Consider the following 20,557-nt stretch of genomic DNA (forward strand, 5'->3'; position numbering starts at 1 on the left):
AAAGTGGGGAACCCCGTCTGCTAGACAGGAGAGATGCCTTTAGATTCTTATCTCTGGCTGCTGGCCTGAGCCTTTTGGGTGTGGTGTGGAACTAGAACTGTCAGGGGTGACTGAGCCCTGCTTTGGGTATGAAAAAGTTGAATCTATTCAAATGGATGCTGAGGCAACATGAAAGTATAAGAATTCACTTCAGGACTAGGACAGTTAATTGTGCAAAAGTTGCAAGATAAGGACTAGTATAACAAGGTTTGTACCGCTTTCCCTCAGCCTCAACTCCCCATCTCTGGTGATAAGAATGAATGTCTTTCATCCTCCTGGTACAAGGAGGGCACCTTTTTCATGGCAGTTAATCTCATGCTTTCAAGAAGAACAAGGAAGGTCACAGTGCCCTTCTTGCATGTGCTGTTTTTTTTAAGTGCCTTTAGCTTAATCCATATGCCAAAGTAGCATATTTTTGGGTGCTTACCATGTGCCAAGCATGGTCTTATGTGCTTCGTAAGTATTAACTTTAATCCTGTGAACTGTATGAGGCAGATACAGTTACTATCCCCATTTTACAGATGATGAAACTGAAGAACAGAGAGGTTGAGTACTTTGCTGAAGGTTGCAGAGTGGGCATGTGGCAGAGCTGGGACCCCAGCCCATGCAGCCTGATTCCCAGAGCTCTGAACCATTGTACTGCGCTGCCTCTGGATAGCTTTGTGATATTTTTTGGCTGACCAAATTGTGTGTTTATGGAAGGATCAGACATATATTAATCTTTATATTCACTGGAATATGACTTAGCCATCAAGACAGCCTGACAAACTGGCAAAATATGTCTTTCTAACATTACTCTTATGCTTTGAAGAGGAATTTTTGACCAATGATGCTCCCTGCTATTGTGTGTTAAATGCTGTGAGTTACCAGAGATCAACTGTTCCTGACATAAAAAGGAAGTGCTAATCTAGCCACTGGCTGGCTCAGTATTGGTTTCATACTGTAAGACAGAACTAAAATAACAGCCTCAAAGGGTAAAAATAGTGGAGTCACATGAAGCATCAACCGTCATTTTAAAAACAGTATTGTAAGACCCATGAGGAAAGGTTGATTTCTTTTTCTGTTTGAGAAGAGTGGATATTGGTAGACACTGGTCGTTTCTATTATGGCTTCCTGTAATTTTAGAAAACTGATATTTGTCATGACCTAAGGAAACATCTCATTCATGGCTTTTATAAGACATAGTCAAATTCGGCTGGGCGCGGTGGCTCACGCTTGTAATCCCAGCACTTTGGGAGGCCGAGGCGGGCGGATCACGAGGTCAGGAGATCGAGACCACGGTGAAACCCCGTCTCTACTAAAAATACAAAAAAAATTAGCCGGGCGTGGTGGCGGGCGCCTGTAGTCCCAGCTACTCGGAGAGGCTGAGGCAGGAGAATAGCGTGAACCCGGGAGGCGGAGCTTGCAGTGAGCCGAGATTGCGCCACTGCACTCCAGCCTGGGCGACAGAGCGAGACTCTGTCTCAAAAAAAAAAAAAAAAAAAAAGACATAGTCAAATTCAACATCAATTCTCAGAAGATCTTTCTTGGGGTCTAGAAGGTAGGTGTGAGGATCTTTCCTTAATCAAAACTAGTGGCTTTTGCTTTTATGTTTCCTAAGGGCTCGTATGCTTTTCAAAAATAATATTAGTAGCTAAATTGATCAAGCACTTAAACCATTTGTCAGCTTTCTTCCAAAAGCTTTACATCAATTGACTCTTTGAATTCTTACTGCAATCATATGAAGTTCTGGTGCTATTATTCATCCCATTTAATAGCTAATGAAATGTAGGCACAGAGAGGTTAAGTAACTTGTTCAAGGAGATACAGTGAGTAAGTAGCAGAGCTGAGATTCAAACTCAGAGAGTTGGGCTTCAGCCTTTTTGCTTTTAAGCAGTAAGCTATATTATAGAGGCCTGCTGGTTCTTAGCCCAGGGAGATCTAAGACATGTAAACCAGAGTGCCTGCCCCACACTGAGTAGGGATCTTCCCCACTCAGTCTACTAACTTGCATGCCAGTCTCCTCTGGAAACACCATCACAGACACAATCAGAAGGAAAGCTTTACCAGCAATCTAGGCAGTCCTTCATCCAGTCAAGTTGATACCTAAAGTTAACAATCACACCTTCCAAGACTGGTTGCTGCATAGGTGCTATAATGTGGTATCTCTGTACCACCGGAAGGGAGGTGAGACGGGGGTAAGGAAGAGAAAAGCAGACAGATAACGCTTCTGTTGCGGGTGCTGGTGGGCACTCAGTGAGTGGCGTGGCTATTGGACAGTGGGGATTCTGTATTTTGCACTGAGGGGGCATCTCTCAGAATGGCCAGATATTCTGCAACAGGGATGAATGAGAGTTAGTTTCACTAGAGCAACTGAGAGTTAGTTGCATTAGCAAGAGCAAACTAAGAGGGGACGAATAGTTTAATTATGGCTCCTAGCTGTGATAGCCAGCAAAGAGTACAGCATTGCAGCCTAGATTTCTGTATCTTATTCATTTGCCCTTGATCAATTTGTTTAACCTCAGTGCCCCATTTACCCAACAGTAAATTGCAGATGCTAAATGACTCACTACTTCGGCAGAGTCAGTGGTTCTGTAATTAATTATGGAGCACTTTAAGACCGATGAATGCAAGGAGCTGTGCACACATGACCTATACGAGCAGTTGTATAAACATCGGGGTTGTTGTTGTTTCTAAGGCTTGCTTCCTGTTCTGAGCCCAGTGTGCACTTTACCACAAAGGACAGCAAAAGCTTCATTAGTAGCAATTAAGAAATGTGCCATGTCTACTTTTATTGGTTTATAATGGGCTCTTTCTCTATTCTCAAAAAAGAAGTTTGTAAGTAGATTCAGCTACAACTTTGATCAGGCTTTAAAAAATATTTGAGAAGTGTTTTTTAACCTTTTATCATAGAATATTTACAGCTTACTGAACAGTAGACAGAATAGTACAGTGAACGCCGTGTACCCATCACCCAACCAAGTAACCCTAGTCACACTTGCTCCTACCTCATTATCTATAACAAATCCCTTCTACTCCCATTGTCTTGCAGAAACCACATCATTTCTTCTACAGATGGTTCAGTATTCATCTGCAGAAGTCAGGGAGCCCCCAGCTTAAGCAGAATCTTAGTGCCATCACCACACTCCTAAATATCAACAGAACTTCCTTAATATCATCAAGCGCTCAGTCAGTAGAAGAAATTGTTTTAAAAATAATTTTATCTACAGAATGTTCACAGTTGGTAGGTTGTATTACAAAAGTTTGCTGTAAGTTTGTTATTTGCAACACCAGTTGAATGAATATTCCTGTAGAAACTGTAGTAAAAGCAGTGATTGGCCCGCATGAAACCCACAAAAACCATGGAATACATAATGAAGCAATTCTGTGTATTTCTCTTTGAGTATTTTACTGAGGGGAGAGTTGATGGGCAATTCAGCATCTGCTACTAGAGACCTGGCTCTAAAATACATTTTCTCTTTCTTGTGGGTGCCATTATGGTGATTCCTTCTCCCTGTGCCCACTTCCTCACTCCCCCCAACTCTCATCATCTACTCATCAAACTTCCCGTTAGAGAAGCAAGAGGAAGAAACTTTACCTGGTATGGCTGACTGTATTCACTGAAAACAAGGAGGGGATGTTTTTCTTTTAGGGGGTAGCAAAGGGTATAGGGAAGCTGCCATTATATGCAGTTTAGTATTTTAAAGACATCTAGAAAACAAACTGCAATGTGATCTCTTTAACATTGAAGAGAACTAGAGAGATATATAGGGCCAAGTAGCAGCTGATTTAAAGACCAGGTTAATGTTCTGCTTTTGCCGTTCCCTAGCAAAGCTCGGTTCAGTTTTAAGTAATTTATATTTCCAGTTCATAATTGTGTGCATGCCTCTGTGCCCTCCACTAACATCAGATAAGCAGGGAGTGGGGCTCTTCTTTGTAGAAGAACTGGCTAGATATGGGCAGGGTAGAGGCAAAGTTTCCAAGAGGCTGTGAGCCTTTCGATGCACCTTTCCAGAAATCCAGCCCCAGGGGAAGGCTTCAGGAGAATTGCCACAGGGTTTCCCACCCTGTTGTCTGTCATTGCTGTGGGTTATCACTTCATCAATCCATTGGTCATGGTTGGGATACCAGGAGGTGGGGTGGGAATGGTGTTCCCCCTTGGGCTGCAGTGGTAGGTTTTGTTCCACAGATTTGGCCATTGCATATTTGGATTACTTGCTGCCCCTGCCACCCACCATCTATCCCGGAAATTGCATTTTCTATCTTGCCCCATTTGCCATCTGTAACTCTCACCCATCAGAAACTTACAAAGCTTATCTCTCCCAAGTTCCTCTTGATGAGAAATCATGTTTATGTGATTCTAGTTACTTCCACTTTCATAAAGATATAAAGTATCATTAAAAAAAAAACCCTAACACATGAAGTGCTTACTGGACAGCCTCAGAACACACACGCACTCCTACTAGAGAAGCAAAGTGCTGCTAGTCAGTATTAACCATAGAAACCTAAGAACTGAAACCTAGGCTAAAGGGCCTTCCTTCTTTTTTGCTGCTAAGAAAAACAAAACAAAAACAAACAAACAAAAAAACAGGCCAAAAGATGCTCAGTAACATATCGAATGATAACCATCTCTCCCTTCACAGTAGTTACGTTTATCTCTGAAGATTGTAATGGGACAGTTACTCTGTCACTTGGGTATTCCCATGTGCAGCAGTACGCTTTGATGGAATAGAGAGGAGAGGAAGCGGAGTCTGGGATTGTTTCCAGGAAGCAGGTCCTGGAGATTCCTGGCATGCCTGTGCCCACCTGGTGTGGTATAGGTCTGAGAGAGCTGCAGCAGAAGAAAAAAAAAGATAGAAGATAAAAAATATGAGCAAAAACTCTTCTTGAAAATGGCGTAGTTAAGAAAAAGTGGTGGTGCTGGTTATGCTCTTCAGGAGGCTGAGATGGGAGGATCGCTTGATCCCAGGAGTTCAGTCTGGGCAATGTAGCAATAACCCTATCTCTTTAAAAAAAAAAAAAAATCAGAAAAAAAGGAAAAGAAAAAGTGGTGGCTACAACTGGATATTGTGAAATTTGACCTGAGAAAAGTCTAACTGCTTAACAATTCCACTTAGTTGAGTCCCCTCCTATTTATTTATTCATTCATTCATTGACTTATTCAACAAAGTTATTGGGCACCTGCTAGGTGCCAGGTTGCCAGGTGCCAGGCTCTGCTGCAGGTGCAGGAGAGGGAGTGGCTGTGCCTTTGCTGAGCTTCCAGTTGGTGACCTTTATTAGGCCTGCCTTGAAGAAGGGGTGATAAAGAGAAGGCTAGGACCAAGCAGCAGCCTTGATAGGAGGTGTTGAATTTATTTTATTTATTACTCATTTTCATTTAAGACTGAGGGAATCAAATGGATGGGTGAGTTCTTTCTAATTTGGAACAAATACTAGGGCAGAGCCTTCATTTAAATGAGAGCTGATCAGTTACCTACTTCTGGCCCATTATAAACCAGAGTTATTTTGCTTAATCTTTCTACTCATTTTTTTTTCTTTTACCATTGTTGTTACTGCAGTTTTAAGCTTATGATTTAGAACGTTAAATTATTACCAAAGAATTTTGTAGTTTCCAAGTATCCCCAGACTTCAGGGTTCCCGAGACCCGGGGCCATATTTTTTTCAGCATTATACAGGTATGCTCCAATAACTGCACGTATTTAAATTGCATTATTTGATGAGTTTTCACATTAGGTATACATCCATGAAACCATCATTACAACTGAAATACTGAGTATGCCCATAACCCCTAAAAGTTTCCTCATGCCACTTTATCTCATACCTCCCCCTTCATTCCCACCATCCCCAGGTAATCGCTGATCTACTTTTTGACATGATAGATCAGTTTGCATGTTCTAGAGTTCTAGAATAAACAAACTCATATAGCAGGTACTCTTTTTTAGACTAGCTTCTATCACCCAGCATATTATTTTGACATATATTCATTTGGTTATAACAATATTGCATTTCTTTTTATTACTGTGAAGTATTCCATTGTATGGCTATACCACAATTTGTTTCCCCTGTTGATGGATGTTTGGGTTGTTTGCAGTTTCAGGCTATTATAAATAAAGCCACTGTGAAAGCTTTTGTGTCAGTCTTTGTGTGGACATATGCTTCCATGCCTTTTGTGCTTAGTGCATTATCTAGCATATAGCATATACTCAGCAAATATTGTCCTGAGTGGTTATTAGACTTCAGCTGCATATCTTTTATGGTCTCACTCTGTCTCCCAGGCTGGAGTGCAGTAATGCCATCATAGCTCACTGCAGCCTTGAACTGGGTTCAAGCAATCCTCCTGCCTCAGCCTCCCGAGTAGCTGGGACTACAGGTGCACACCACCACACATGGGTAATTTTTAAAATTTTTTTGTAGAAACAGAGTCTTGCTGTGTTGCCCAAGGTGGTCAACATAGCAAGTGTTATGTTGCTGGGATTACAGGCATGAGCCACTGTGCCCTGCGTTGCCTACATTTCTATGGTAATTGATAAATAAGACCAAATTACTTTTAAAAATAGTTATTTAAAATATTATTCTGTTTTAAGAGGAAGAATGGTTCTGCTATTATCCTACTTCCCTAGTTTGTTCTGTGATATTTTATGCATTATAGTCAAACTTAACTGTCTACTCATATATTTATTGAGTTCCTGGAATATTTACTGAATTCATCCTTAAGGAAAAAGTGAAAAACTATTGGTATGTTACCTAATGAAACAATGTAAATGCCAGTGAAATATTTAAAAGATCTGTATTAAATATTTTTTTCTTACTGAATTGTATAACAAAATTAGAGAGTATGTAATATTAAAAATTAAGGCTGTATATATGGGAAAAAAGTGTAAATGCTGGAAAATTGTATAAATCTTATATTTAAAGGCAAAAACAAACCAAATAACTGACAGTAAGTGATTGTGAGGGTCCAGATAAATTGTGCTATGTGCCTGTGAGCATCTCACAATTAATCCTGAAAATAATCTAGGAGATAGGTTATGTGAATTTAATAATTTTAAGATCCCCATTTACAGATAAGCAAACAGAGACTAGAAGAGGTTATTTAATTTCCATGGGGCCAGGGAGCTGGCATTTAAACACAGCTTGCCGGGCACTGAAGCCTGGGTGCTCAATCATTATGTCATATTGACTCTGCTGTGTTAAAACATTGAGACAATACTGAAAATATTGTGGCGTGTTCAATAAATTTTTTAAAAAGTCCCCTAGCAGCATAGTCAATTGCTGTATATATTATTCACATACATGTCTCTGAAAGTCAATCAACTTTACAAGTTCTTCATCAGTTTTAAACTTTCCTAATAACTTCTGATTTTATATTTAGGGTAACATTTTTGTAGTTTTCCCATCATTTACATTTGCCAGCCTGTTGCTAGTCACTTCTTATTAGTCTCAGGAGACAGCAATATCCAGTCTTTTCTCCTTTAACGATCAAATCACCATTGTCTCTTGTACTTGAGGCTCTTTGGCACTCTGGATCCAGTTGTGATCCACAGATAATGCTCTATGATTACCTTTCTGTTTCTTGCCTGAAATTTTAAATAACTTTGGGAACTTTGATTCGTCTTGCTAGGGTGTCAAAATGCTGTCCATGACTTCTTTCCTGCCTCGATTATAAATGCTTTGTAGGTAGGAACTCTATCCCCTATTTCTTTGGTTCTTGCTAAAGAGGTTTCTGACATCACATTGGTCTGAAATCCTGGAGTCAGAGGAATTTGCCTCTCAGTAAGATTCCAAGTGAACCTGGGAAGATCATTTTAGCAGACACATGGAAAGTAAGAGGGTTTTGTTAATGTGTAATGATAAATTGATATTTGTTGTAGAGGGTGCCTCTGTGGGCTTCTGTTTCTTTAGAAATTGGCTCCATGACGGCTTAAACTTTAGGTGTGGCAGTTAGTAGAGTTAATTTAGGTTTTTAAATGGGAAAATTCATAGTTATAATCTGATAAACACTCACCTGGCATTTCAGACCGTATTGAACAAGTCTCCAGTCAGCATACATACTCACTAGAATTGCAGGAAAAGTACTTAAGACAAATGAAGTATTTACATGTTATTGCTTTCAAATCTAAATATTAGTGTTTGTAGTGGTAGTTAGCGCCCTACTTCCCATGATGCTCAGCTCCGAGTGCTAAACAGATGGTAGATATTTCATATACTAGATATGGCCAGGGACTGTCCTCCCTCACAGATCTGCAAAGTGGGAGTCCTTTTTGTTGCTGTCACCTAGTGTCAGTTTCCCACAGGTGTTTTTGCTCTTGCCATTTTTGGAGGGGTAACATGGTATAGTGGTCATTGGAAGGCTTAAACAAGTTGATATGCATAAACCATAGGACAGTACCAGGCACACAGTGCTATTATAAGTCTTACCTATTATTCTTTATTATTTGAATATGGGTTAAATCAGATGCTATCTATGATTTAGTATATTTCCATTCACCCCATGGAATCTGATCATTTTGCATCTTTGCTGCCAGATTCAGATCCCAAATGCCAACACTGAGTTTCATATACATTCTTATTTCCTAGTGACACATTTCCCCATGCACCACTCTAGGCTGAAAATGTGTCCAGGTGGGAGATCTATCTCCAGAAGGCAAATGTTGCCATAAAAATCCATTGTCTATTTCTGCATTTTCTGTATTTTTTCAGTAAAATGTATTGAAACCTGGGGGATGGGAATAAGTAGGCATTTTAGATTTGTCTAGAAATGCTTACGTCTCAGGAGAGGTGGCTGAGAGTTAGTGTGTGTAACCTTTACGGGGTTTCACCTGAACATATGCCTATAGATTGAATCTTGTTCTGTGTAAGTCAGTGTTCCCAGTGTGCTCTTCACACATGTGTTGGGAGGTGTGTTAGGCAGGCCTGGTAGTCGAGGAATACAGTGACAGGTACAAAATAACAAATGTCAAGGAATGTTAGAATTCAAAATAAAGAGATAATTTCAGCCATTGTTGCCCAGACTTCAGCCATTATATATACTACTTACATGAATTTGCCATATATGTACCATCTGTAAAGCACTATTTATTTAATGTTTTCCTTTAAATAATTTAATGTTTTTTTCTTAGACACAATTATTTGAAAAGGAAACTGTATCAGTCAGTACATGGAAAACCATGAATAAAAGGTAATCATAAAACTATATACAATAATTACAAATGTTTATCCAAGTTCCACCTAAAACCACCTCAGCTTGAGATATTTAACTGATCTTTTTCCGGCAATTCATGCATGTGTGCGCTCATGTGCATGGGTGCGCGCACGCACACACACACACACACACCTTGTTATATTGCTGTGTACTTTCCATCAAGCATCATCATAAGAAAACATTTTCTTTAAAGTTCTAGTACTATTAAAAAGAATTCCTTTCAGTCCTGTATGTATTGACCTGAGATGTCTATGGTATATAAAAGTGAAAAAAATGCAACACACTCCCAAATATAAATGAAAGTACTTGTATAAGTATGTGAATGCACACATAAGCGTGCATGTTTATGTCTATGTGTATATGTATGTATAGCATACATACATACATATGCTTGTATGAGTATTCTAAAAAGTGTAGGAGAGCACCTGAATTGTTAAATTACTTTTGAGAGGTATTGGAATGACTGAGAAGAAGGTTTGCTTATTCTTGTTGCAGTGAGCATGGAAAAAATTAAATAATGAAGATTATAAAGGAAAAAACCCTCAGAAACCACCATAGCACTCTTTGGGAAACACTGATTTAGTTCAACATGTCTCTTTATCAGCAAAAAATCTGAGGCATTGAGTAGCTGAGGTGTGGAGTACTCTTTTTTTTTTTTTTTGAGACGGAATTTGGCTCTGTCCCCCAGGCTGGAGTGCAGTGGCACCATCTCGGCTCACTGCAAGCTCCGCCTCCCGGGTTCACGTCATTCTCCTGCCTCAGCCTCCCGAGTAGCTGGGACTACAGGCGCCCACCACCACGCCCTGCTAATTTTTTGTATTTTTAGTAGAGACAGGGTTTCACTATGTTGGCCAGGATGGTCTCGAACTCCTGACCTCGTGATCCGCCCACCTCGGCCTCCCAAAGTGCTGGGATTACAGGCTTGAGCCACCGCGCCCGGCTGAGTACTCTTAATCTAGAATTCAAGATAGCTAACTGCTATAACTTACAATACCCTGAAACTCCTGCCTTACCACAATAGAAAGTTTCTTTCTTCCTTACATTATGGATAACTGCCTTCTACATGGTGATTCAGGGACCCAGGCCTCTTCCGTTTAATGGCTTCATTGTTTTTCAGTCCCCACAATCTTTCAGTGGATCTTTTGAGTCTAATAGAGCGACAAGGAAGGGGATGGAACAGGAAGGATAGTGTGAAAGGTTTTGGAGGATGGGAAGTAATGTTATGTCACTTCTTTCCATGCCGCCTTGGCTAGAACTGTCTTATGGCCTCACCTAAGTGCATGGCAGATAAGGAAGTGCAATCTAGCTGAGCCAACTCCCCAGAAAGGGGAGGAAAAATGTGGCAATCAGAGATCACTAGCATAGTCCTTGCTGCGAGGGCATTTGTAATCTTTGGATTGAATTTATTAATTTTGGCATTCCTTGAATTCAGAAGTCTATTACATGAAACTTAGGCAGTAAGAGATCTGTATACATTTATTTTTACACAATGTATTGTAATTCCTACTAATGTTAAGAATTAAACCATTTAAATCACTTTTAGACTTAATTCAAAACACATAGGTTAGTAAGTTTTGCTTTCAACTGTAATAAAACACACCTGGTGATAGGTTTTAGCTCTGGGGCCACGAAGGGGAGTTGTGAAGAGGGTTGCCAGGAGGTATGGAAAAGTCTTAAGTGGTCATAAGATAACTTAGGGGGAGACAACAACACTTAAATGTTAAATACAGTGAAAATATGTCTTCAGAAACTTTATAATTGCCTACATCAACACGATCTTATATGAAGATTCTTCTGTGATTTTGGAAATGAAATTTTTGCCTTCATATTTCTTATAGAGATTTTCCTCTTCCTGTTTATATTCTGGATATCACTTTAAAAACTATAATCTTTAAAATTATGCCATGCTTATATATATATTTTGCCATGCTTATATATATATATATTACTGGTTTCTTAATATGTTTCTTTTTCTCCTTAGTGTAAAAACACTTTATAAAATATAAATCACCCGTATAAGTTACTATTATAAGCTAGTTTAAAGGGAGGAAAAAATAATGAGATACCAAGTAATGGAATGCCAAGTTTTTGTTAGAATTTTGTCCTTGGTAAAGAGGCGGCAGTTTCTCATAGTATCACCAAATTGGAAGTGCCTTTAAATTCTATTCATTGGACTTCTCTGAGAAAGCTCTATGTAAAAATTATTCCCAGTATTCACAAGAAAAATGTCAAATCCATCCTGAGATTTTTTTCGTTTCTCTTAATTAATGTGTTCTGCTGTACTTAAGACCCATTCTTTTAAATCTGTTCTGAGTGGAAAGGGAAAAGACTACATGTATGAATAGAATAGGCCTTTTAGGGTCATTTGGGATTTTTAGTAGAATACGTCATTCATTTTCTTTTCTGTTAAACAGTTGACTGGAACTCTTTAGTCTTTTACAATTGACTCACCCGAACTTTCATTGTAAATATGATCATTTGTCTCTGTAACCCTAGAAGATATTGGGTTTTGTACATTCCATAAGGGCAACGGATTTTGTGTGTGTGTGTTTTCAAATCTCTATTATGGTACTTTGGTATCTGTGCCTTGCAGATGGTAAAAGGACACTGCAGTCAATATTTAATGAACATGGCTGAAGGACTAAACCAAGTTCACACATTAAATACAAATTGTCATGAGGGAATGCAGTGTATGTTAGCCATGGGTTTAGTGCTATGCATGTGTTGAAAACCGCAAGTTCTAAATTTTGTCTTCTTAATTTGATGAAATATTTTATCCCCCAATATTATTTAATGTGTGTGTGTGTGTGTGTGTGTGTGTGTGTGTGTGTATTTTTTTGTCTGCATGGTCCTTTGTTGCTAAACGTGCCATTTCAGCAGTCTGCTTTGGGTTTGGGTTTGAGATCTGTTTTAATTGTTGTGGCCTGCTGAGAAAGAACAGAGACAGACTGAACACAAAACAATTCAGTGGTGCAAAATGAGGCCTAATGATAGGATAGCAATAGATGTACAAACTGAGGTTCTTTATAATTGGAATTGAGAAAAGAGGTGGGAGAGGGTGTCATGTGGCACACAGGAATAGAAGCATGTGGATGGCAAGAGAACGACTTAGGGAGAGAGATTCAATTCCAGCCAACACCCCATCTGTCACATCCAAGGAATGTTAATTTCACTTTATTTGCTGTATAGTTTTGTTTGTATTTAATTTGTGAACTTGCTTTGGTTTTATAGTTGTATACAAGCTATAAGTTTAAGAAGTTTCTACTGAATTTATGTTTGCACATAGTTAAATGATATCAAGTTACTTAGGTATAGGTGGCACTTACAAATTCAGGATTGGAATTAAAGTTCAAATCCTGGATTATTGTGTGACTTTGGGCAAGTTAATTATACTCTCTATGTATTGATTTCTGCATCTGCAAAATGGGGCTGACAATAATTCTCATGTTATAATGCTGTGAGGATTCATTGAGATTATCCACATTAAAAGGCGAACATGGTGCTGGTTTATAGTAAGTGTTCTATAATTGTTAGCTATGGACATGATAACATTCTTTTTTTTAATAATAAAAGTCCATAACTATTCAAGCTTTAGAGACCTGGAGTCAGGTAAAAGCATTACTGTTTTTGAGGGATTTTAGTTCAATTCTGGCTCAGCCTCTACAATCCTTAACCAGTCTCATAGCCTCTCAGTGCTCAGTTTCCTGCAACTTCCTGGGGTTACTGTGAAAACTGACAGTATATGCTACCATTTGGGGAGCAAGTTTGTATTAATCAGGGTTCTCCAGAGAAACAGAAACAATAGGATATATATAGATGTATATGAGGAGACTTATTATGGAAATAGGCTCATGCAATTGATTATGGAGGCTGAGAAGTCCCACAATCTGCCATCTGCAATGTGGAGACACAGAAAAACTAATTGTGTAATTCAGACCAAGTCCAAAGGTCTGAGAACCAAGAGTAGGGGAGGAGGCTGCTGGTGGAAGCTTTGGAGTCTGGAGAGCCAGGAACAGCAAAGTCTGAGAGCAGGAGAAGATGGACATCCCAGCTTTAAGAAAAGAGTTCGCTTTCCCTTTGCCTTTATTTGTTCTATTTGCACCCTCGTCGGATTGGATGATGCCCATCTGCGTTGGCAGAGGTGGATCTTCTTTACTCACTCAGCTGATTGAAATGCTAATCTCTTCCAGGAACACCTTCACAGACACCTGGAAATAACGTTTTACCAGCCGTCTGAGTATCCCTTAGCCTACTCAAGTTGACACATGAAATTGACCATCACAGAGTTCCATGTGTCAGACACTGTTAAGCACCTATGAACATTACCTTTAATCCTGCTGATAGCTTGGCAAAGAGAGCAGCATTGCCCTATTTCTATGGAGAAAGGAACTGAAGCACAGAGAGAAAACTGAGATTGCCTTAGATTGTATGGCTTATAAGTGGCAAAGCAGAGGCTAGAAGTCAGGATCTGCTTGTCTCCAAAGCTCATGCTCCTTCTCTGAGGTCCTCTTGCAATGCAGACGTGATTCACCCAGGAGATTTCCTCTGCTGCAAGACCCTGGGAACAGCCACATCAGGAATAAAATTTGTGATGTGGGAAAGGGATGAATCATTTGGAATATTGGAGGGACACCCTGGCAAGCCTTTCCCTCTGCATGGTGGGGACTCTGGATGCCTTGGGAAAAGGACAAGAGGGTGTCCTGAGATAAATGACTCCTCAGATCACCTGAGACCAGCCTGGTTATTTGTATACATTTTTTTCTCATTTGATTTCTTTAAATAGGATGGATATTTGTATAATTAAAATACAGAGTATTCTGGAAATTAAAGGAAAACAGTGTGCCTTGTAAGTCTTGCTGGGGGACAGAATCTCATCCATCTAACTCCCAGTTCTGCCATTCAGTTGATGTGTAGTTTAAAGCAAGTTATATTTCATCTTAATGCCTTGTTTTCCCATATATGCTGGTTTACAAGATATAAAATGGTCATTGCTTACTTCCATTTTCGAGCTTTGCAAAGTGTGCAAGAGAGGACACACACACACACACATACACACATACACATACACACACATACACACACACACATACACACACATACACACACACATACACACACATACACACACACACACACACACACACACATACACACACACACACACAGTATTGCCCATGGTCCTTTGCATACTGGGTCAGCACACTGTTGAATTAGTATCCACTAAGTGTCAGGTGGTCTTCTTAGCTCGGAAGATTCATAGAGGATTCAAAAGTGAGTCAGGCAAAGTCTCAGCTTCATCATGATTTTCAGTCTAGTAAACAGGGCAAAGGCTATAGAATAGAAAGGAAATATAACACACAAAAAAGTAATGACCTTGGATGTTTCCCCTTGGGCCACATTTTTTTTTTATTTTGAGATGGAGTCTCGCTCTGTCACCTAGGCTGGAGGGCAGTGGTGCGATCTTGGCTCACTGCAACCTCCACCTCCTGAGTTCAAGAGATTCTCGTGCCTCAGCCTCCAGAGTAGCTGGGATTACAGGTATGTGCCCCCAAGCCTGGCTAATTTTTTGTATCTTTAGTAGAGATGGGGTTTTCCCATGTTAGGCAGGCTGGTCTCAAACTTCTGACTTCAAGTGATCTGCCTGCCTTGGCCTCCTAAAGTGCTGGTATTACAGGCATGAGCCACTGCACCCAGATGGGCCACAATATTAACAATAGCATATAGCATATGCCAGGAATCATGAAGTATTTTCTTACTGAAGAAATTCTAAAGAATAGTCTAAATGGAGGAAAAACTGTGTGTTCCTTCTACGGTAACTGCTCAGAAATCATTTCCTAAAGCTTTTATTCCTAAAGGGCCCCACTGTGGAAAAGCTTTAAAAAGCTGGCATGTCAGGAGTTAAAGGTGGGCTTGGGAAGAAAGTGCATGGGATAGCATGCCTCACTCAGTAACTCTGTGTTCCCTATGGTGAATCCTTTATCCCTTCCAATCCTTTTTTCTTTTTTTCTTTTTTTTTGGAGACAGTCTCACTCTGTTGCCCAGGCTGGAATGCAGTGGCACTATCTTGGCTCACTGCAACCTCCGCCTCCCAGGTTCAAGCTATTCTCCTGCCTCAGTCTCCCAGGTAGCTGGGACTACAGGTGCGCACCACCACATCTGGCTAATTTTTGTATTTTTAGTAGAGATGGGGTTTCACCATGTTGGCCAGGCTGGTCTTGAACTCCTGACCTCATGTTCCACCCTCCTTGGCCTCCCAAAGTGCTGGGATTACAGGAGTGAACCACGGTGCCCAGCCCTTCCAATCCTTTTTTTCCGCAGCCCTGCCTAACCTCCCAGGGTTACCTTCAGATGTGGCTAGAATAAGCTGCCAATATATATACTGTATATGTGTTGTGAAAAGCAGAATTGTCTTTATAAAGATGGCGCTAAACATTTCTGCAGCAGAATTGTCTTTCTATAAAGACGGTGCTAAGCATTTCTGAGTTCTGGACCCATATTTTAACTTCCACCTGGTTGTTCAATTGTCCCTCAAACATTTCCCAGCCCTGCCTCCTCGCACCTGATTGTCCTTCTGTGTTCCTTCTCATGATTCATGGTGTCCGTGTTTCCTGGTCACTCAAACTCAAAATCCCTTAGCCCCCCTCAGTCCTTCTCTACTCTTAATCCCCATATCTCAGTGGTCACAAAGTTTTGTGAACTCTGCCTTCTAAATTAGCTGGTGTCTTTGCTTTTCTTACTTTACTGCCACTGACTTGGTTCAGAACTTCATCTCTCACCTTCATTATGGCAGTCGCCCAGCTAGCCTCCCTGTCAACACTCACTCTTCACCTGCCGTTAATCATTATATTTTTAAAAACACACCGCAGTACTGCACTCCTGATTCTCCATGTAAAACTGCTCAGGATAAATCCAAACTGATAAGGCTGGTGCAGAAGCATCTTCCTAATGTGGCCTCAGACAGTCTCTTTGGTGTCATTTCCTACAAGCCCCCTGAACCACCCTGAGCTTCAACCACAGTGAATTTCTTTCTGTTCCCGAAATACTCAGCACTTTGTTGTTTTACAGCCTGAAACTCTCTCCATTGTCTCTGTAGGAAAACTCATACTTATCCTTTAAAAATAAAATCAAAATATCACTTCCTTCCTGAAACTTCCCCATCTTCTCGTGGCCCCATCACTGCCCCACTCTGTAGGATACCACAAGAGAGCATTGCTTGATCATTACTAGACTGTGAATCATCCCTCTTCCCCTTCCACCCATCATATTGTGAAATCCTCTTGAAGAGACCCTCAACCCTCCTTTCATAACTTTGAAACTCCAGCACTCAGCATGGTGCTTGTTGCCCAGTTGGGTTGGTGTCCCATAGTGTTTGCTGGCAGAATAAATAAAAGAATGAATGATCAACTTACATGTGAACCTGTATCTGCTAGTTTCATAACAAGATATTTGGAGAAAGTCGGTCCAAATATTGTTAGGTTGGTGCCAAAGTAATTGCAGCTTTTGCCATTGCTTTTAATGGCAAAAATTGCAATTACTTTTGCACCAGCCTAACAGTACAGGATATTAGGAGATTATATATCACAGAGTATGAATTTAGGGGACATAAGTAAAATCAAGTCATCCCAAATTTTCTTATATCTATTTATCCACATCTGACAGCTGCTTTTAGAAGCCAGGCCAGGTGGTACATGGAGATGGGTGTTTTGAAAGCAGACCATAGCCCGCTGCTCCTAGAGCTAGACAGTTATTTAGCAAATACATGCAGATGGGCCAGACATTCTTCTAAGCACTTTGCAAATATTAACTCATTTAATTCTCATAACAAACCTAGGAAATAGATACTGTTATTATTCCCATTTTACAGATGAGGAAACTGAGGTCAGGTGGAACGTTTTTTTCTTTTCATCTACTGTTCATTTCACTGAGATTTCTCTTCCTGCCATTCTTCTTCTGAAATGTAAGCCATTGTCCTCTGTGCTCTCTTAGCATCTTTTTTATATGTAGTGCTCACGCCTGTAATCCCAGCACTTTGGGAGGCCGAGGTGGGTGGATTACCTGAGGTCAGGAGTTTGAGACCAGCCCAGCCAACATGATGGAACCCTGTCTCTACTAAAAATACAAAATTTAGCTGGGCGTGGTGGCACACGCCTGGAATCCCAGCTACCTGGGGGGCTAAGGCAGGATAACTGCTTGAACCCAGGAGGCGGAGGTTGCAGTGAGCCATGATTGCACTGCTGCACTCCACTCCAGCCTGGGTGACAGAGCAAGTCTCTGTCTTGAAAAAAAAAAAAAATATATATATATATAGTACTCACGTCATTACATGATAGTTGCTATGTCAGTCTGTTCCACAGGTGAACTTGGGCACATTACTTGATTTTAGTTTCTTTGTGGGTAAAATGCGTGTAGTAATCCTTACCTTGCAGAGCAGCTGTGAGGATTACAAGCACCTGGTCCAATTCCGAGGCTCCATGCTCAGGAAATGAGCTTTCCCTATTGTCTTTTTGTCATCCTTGACACAGTTGTTGACACGAGACAGGTGTTGTCCTGTGAGAAACTGAAGGGAAGGGAGAAAAGGGAAACCAGGACAACCCCAAGTCAGGGCCACTAAGGGCGCAGAAGAGTGTGAGCACTTGCAAATCTCAGAAAGTGGCTTACAATTCAGAGAAGATTGTTTGGTTTGATCATCAGTAAAGTTTTCGATAACAGCCTTAGCAGGCTATGAGGTGGGAGGCAGATGCAAGTGGTTAAGGAGGGAGTGGGTGGTAAAGAAATGAAAACTGAGGGTGCACTGTCTTCTCTTTTAGGAACAGAGGAGAAGGGTTAGAGTAGCAGCAGTTGGAAAGCATGCTTCCTGGTTTGGATAGGAGAGCCCTGAATGTGTCTGTAGGCAGGGTGGGTGAAGCCCTTAGCAGAGAATGACCAGAGAGGATGTCCTTCCTTCTCCCTGCCCTGGTGGAAAGGCTGCTTAGAACCGCTTTTGTCCATGCTGGGACTTGGCTCCATGAGTCCTCTTACCACTTTGCATCTCGGGCATCTCTCATAGTCTAGCTGGCTTTGGGTAATGTACCCAAAATGTACCCTTTCAGCTTAGGGCCTGGGTAATGTACATAACTTGTCTCAGCTGCAGTTTCCTCATCTGTAAAATGAGAATAATGTGTACCTCACAGGGATATTGTGAGCACAGAATGAGATAACATGTGTTCAGTGCCAACGATAGTGTCTCAACCATTGTGTCTTTTTAACTTTCTCTTAGAGACAGGATAAAAGAAAAGCAAAAAGGGTAAAATCTTAGCATTTCCTTGAACTGCAGAAGGAAGAATTTGGGGATGTGCCCCTGGATAACTGCTGTCTCCTCTGTAAAGCAGAGAGCGGGGGAGTCCACCGAGGCAAAGGGAATGGGAAGTTTGTAGTTTTGAGGGCACTGGTAGTGACCCTGGAGGCCGCTGGGCTCTCTTCACTAGAGATATACACAAGGGCTGATGAGCAGCAGCGAAAGCCTGGCTGGGCATAGAGATGGCAGTTAGGATTGTGTGTGTGACCTTCCATAGCCAGGCATGAAGGGAATGGGGAAAGGTGTGGACGGAACTGGGGACTGACAAAACCGTTGTATTAGTCCATTCTCACACTGCTATAAAGACATACCCAAGACTGGGTAATTTATAAAGAAAAGAGGTTTAATTGACTCACTTCTGCATGACTGGGGAGACCTCAGGAAACTTACAATCATGGCAAATGGAAAGAGGCACATCTTACATGGCAGCAGGCAAGAGAGAGGGAGAGAGTGAGCAGAAATGAGTAAAAGGGAAAGAGCCCCTTATAAAACCATCAGATCTCCTGAAAACTCACTCACTGTCACAAGAACAGCATGGGGGAAACTGCGGCCATGATCCAATCACCTCCCACTAGGTCCTGCCCTCAACACATGGGGATTGTAGGGATTACAATGCTGAGGTGAGATTTGGGTGGGGACACAGAGCCAGACCATATCAAGTGTCAAGGGGGTGTGGGGTTCTAGTGTGTGCATATGTTAGGGGATATAAATGTGCACTGGGGAGATGACAGCCAGAGTCCTCTAGTCAGATGGGAGGTGCTAATGGCCCAGGTGAATGGGGCAGGTGTGGAAGTCCTGTGGTGACAATGAGGATGCAGAGCAGGTTCCTGGGAGTGGGGTGGGGACCCCAAAGCTTGTGGCTAGAGCTGGGGTTTCAGAACATTAGATAAAAGAATTTTCAATGACTAAGGCCAAGGGATGGCTGACATCTCAAATACGATGTTCTTCATTTCTCTACTTTTTCTTCTATTCTTTGTCATATGAATACCTACCAATGAAGAAAAAGTAACCTTAGTCTTTATGCAACCTTTGTGTGGAATTCATCTGTTAATATTATTCAGCAAATATTTTTTATTTCTACATTGTGTTTGTAATAATTTTTAGTGGCTGCATTATATTATCTTTGCACATACTGCTTTGTCTTCTTTGGGATTTTTCCCTAGGATAAATTCCCAAGTGTGGGATAACTATTCTTAAAGGTGTGGATGATTTTGGAGCAGGGAGTCTTGATGGGCTGTTAGTTAATTGCTGCAGGCAGATCTACAGCAGGCAGGGAGGGCAGGCAAATGGGGAAGAAAATTAGAATATTTAATAATAGACTCTGAATGGAAGCTTTCTGTGAATATTTTAAGTCCACCTCACATAACTCTCAATTCTGTGTGCTGTCTCTGCTGGAGGCATTTACCCCAGTGAAGGGGAAAACAGAGCTGGCTGGAAGTTGCATCTGTGATTGAGTAAATGGAATTTTGCTTGGCTTGGTCTTTGACGCTTTCTTTTTGGGGACTATCATCAAGAACGTGAAGATGTTGAATAAATTGTGTATCTGGCAGGGGCAGGTAGCAATGAAAGGTAGTTTTTCTGTTCTGGAGTTATTTATTTTTTTGAAATAGAGTCTTACTGTGTCGCCCAGGCCTGAGGTACAGTGGTCCAATCTCGGCTCACTACAATCTCTGCCTCCTGGGTTCAAGTGATTCTCATGCCTCAGCCTCCTAAGTAGCTGGGATTACAGGCGCACAGCACCACACCTGGCTAATTTTTGTATTTTTAGTAGAGATGGCGGTTTTGCCATGTTGGCCAGGCTGGTCTCGAACTGCTGGATTACTCAAGTAATCCACCCCCCTTGGCCTCTCAAAGTGCTGGGATTACAGGTATGAGCCACGGCCCCTGGCCCATTCTGGAGTTTTTTTGGGGGGCAGGACAGAACAGTTTCATCTTGATAAATTAAAGGATTTAATAATTTTGATTACAGTCATCACAGTGTTAGTATTTTGAATAATTTTAGC

General features: G+C 41.0%; 1 protein-coding gene across 1 annotated transcript in view; it reads left to right on the plus strand.

Annotated features, from left to right (window-relative positions):
• TEC (tec protein tyrosine kinase) overlaps window positions 1-20,557 on the plus strand; it is a 148,010-nt gene that overhangs the window by 86,147 nt on the left and 41,306 nt on the right. The window lies entirely within an intron of this gene.

The sequence above is a fragment of the Nomascus leucogenys genome, chromosome 20 (assembly GCF_006542625.1).
Source record: "Nomascus leucogenys isolate Asia chromosome 20, Asia_NLE_v1, whole genome shotgun sequence".
Lineage (NCBI taxonomy): Eukaryota > Metazoa > Chordata > Mammalia > Primates > Hylobatidae > Nomascus > Nomascus leucogenys.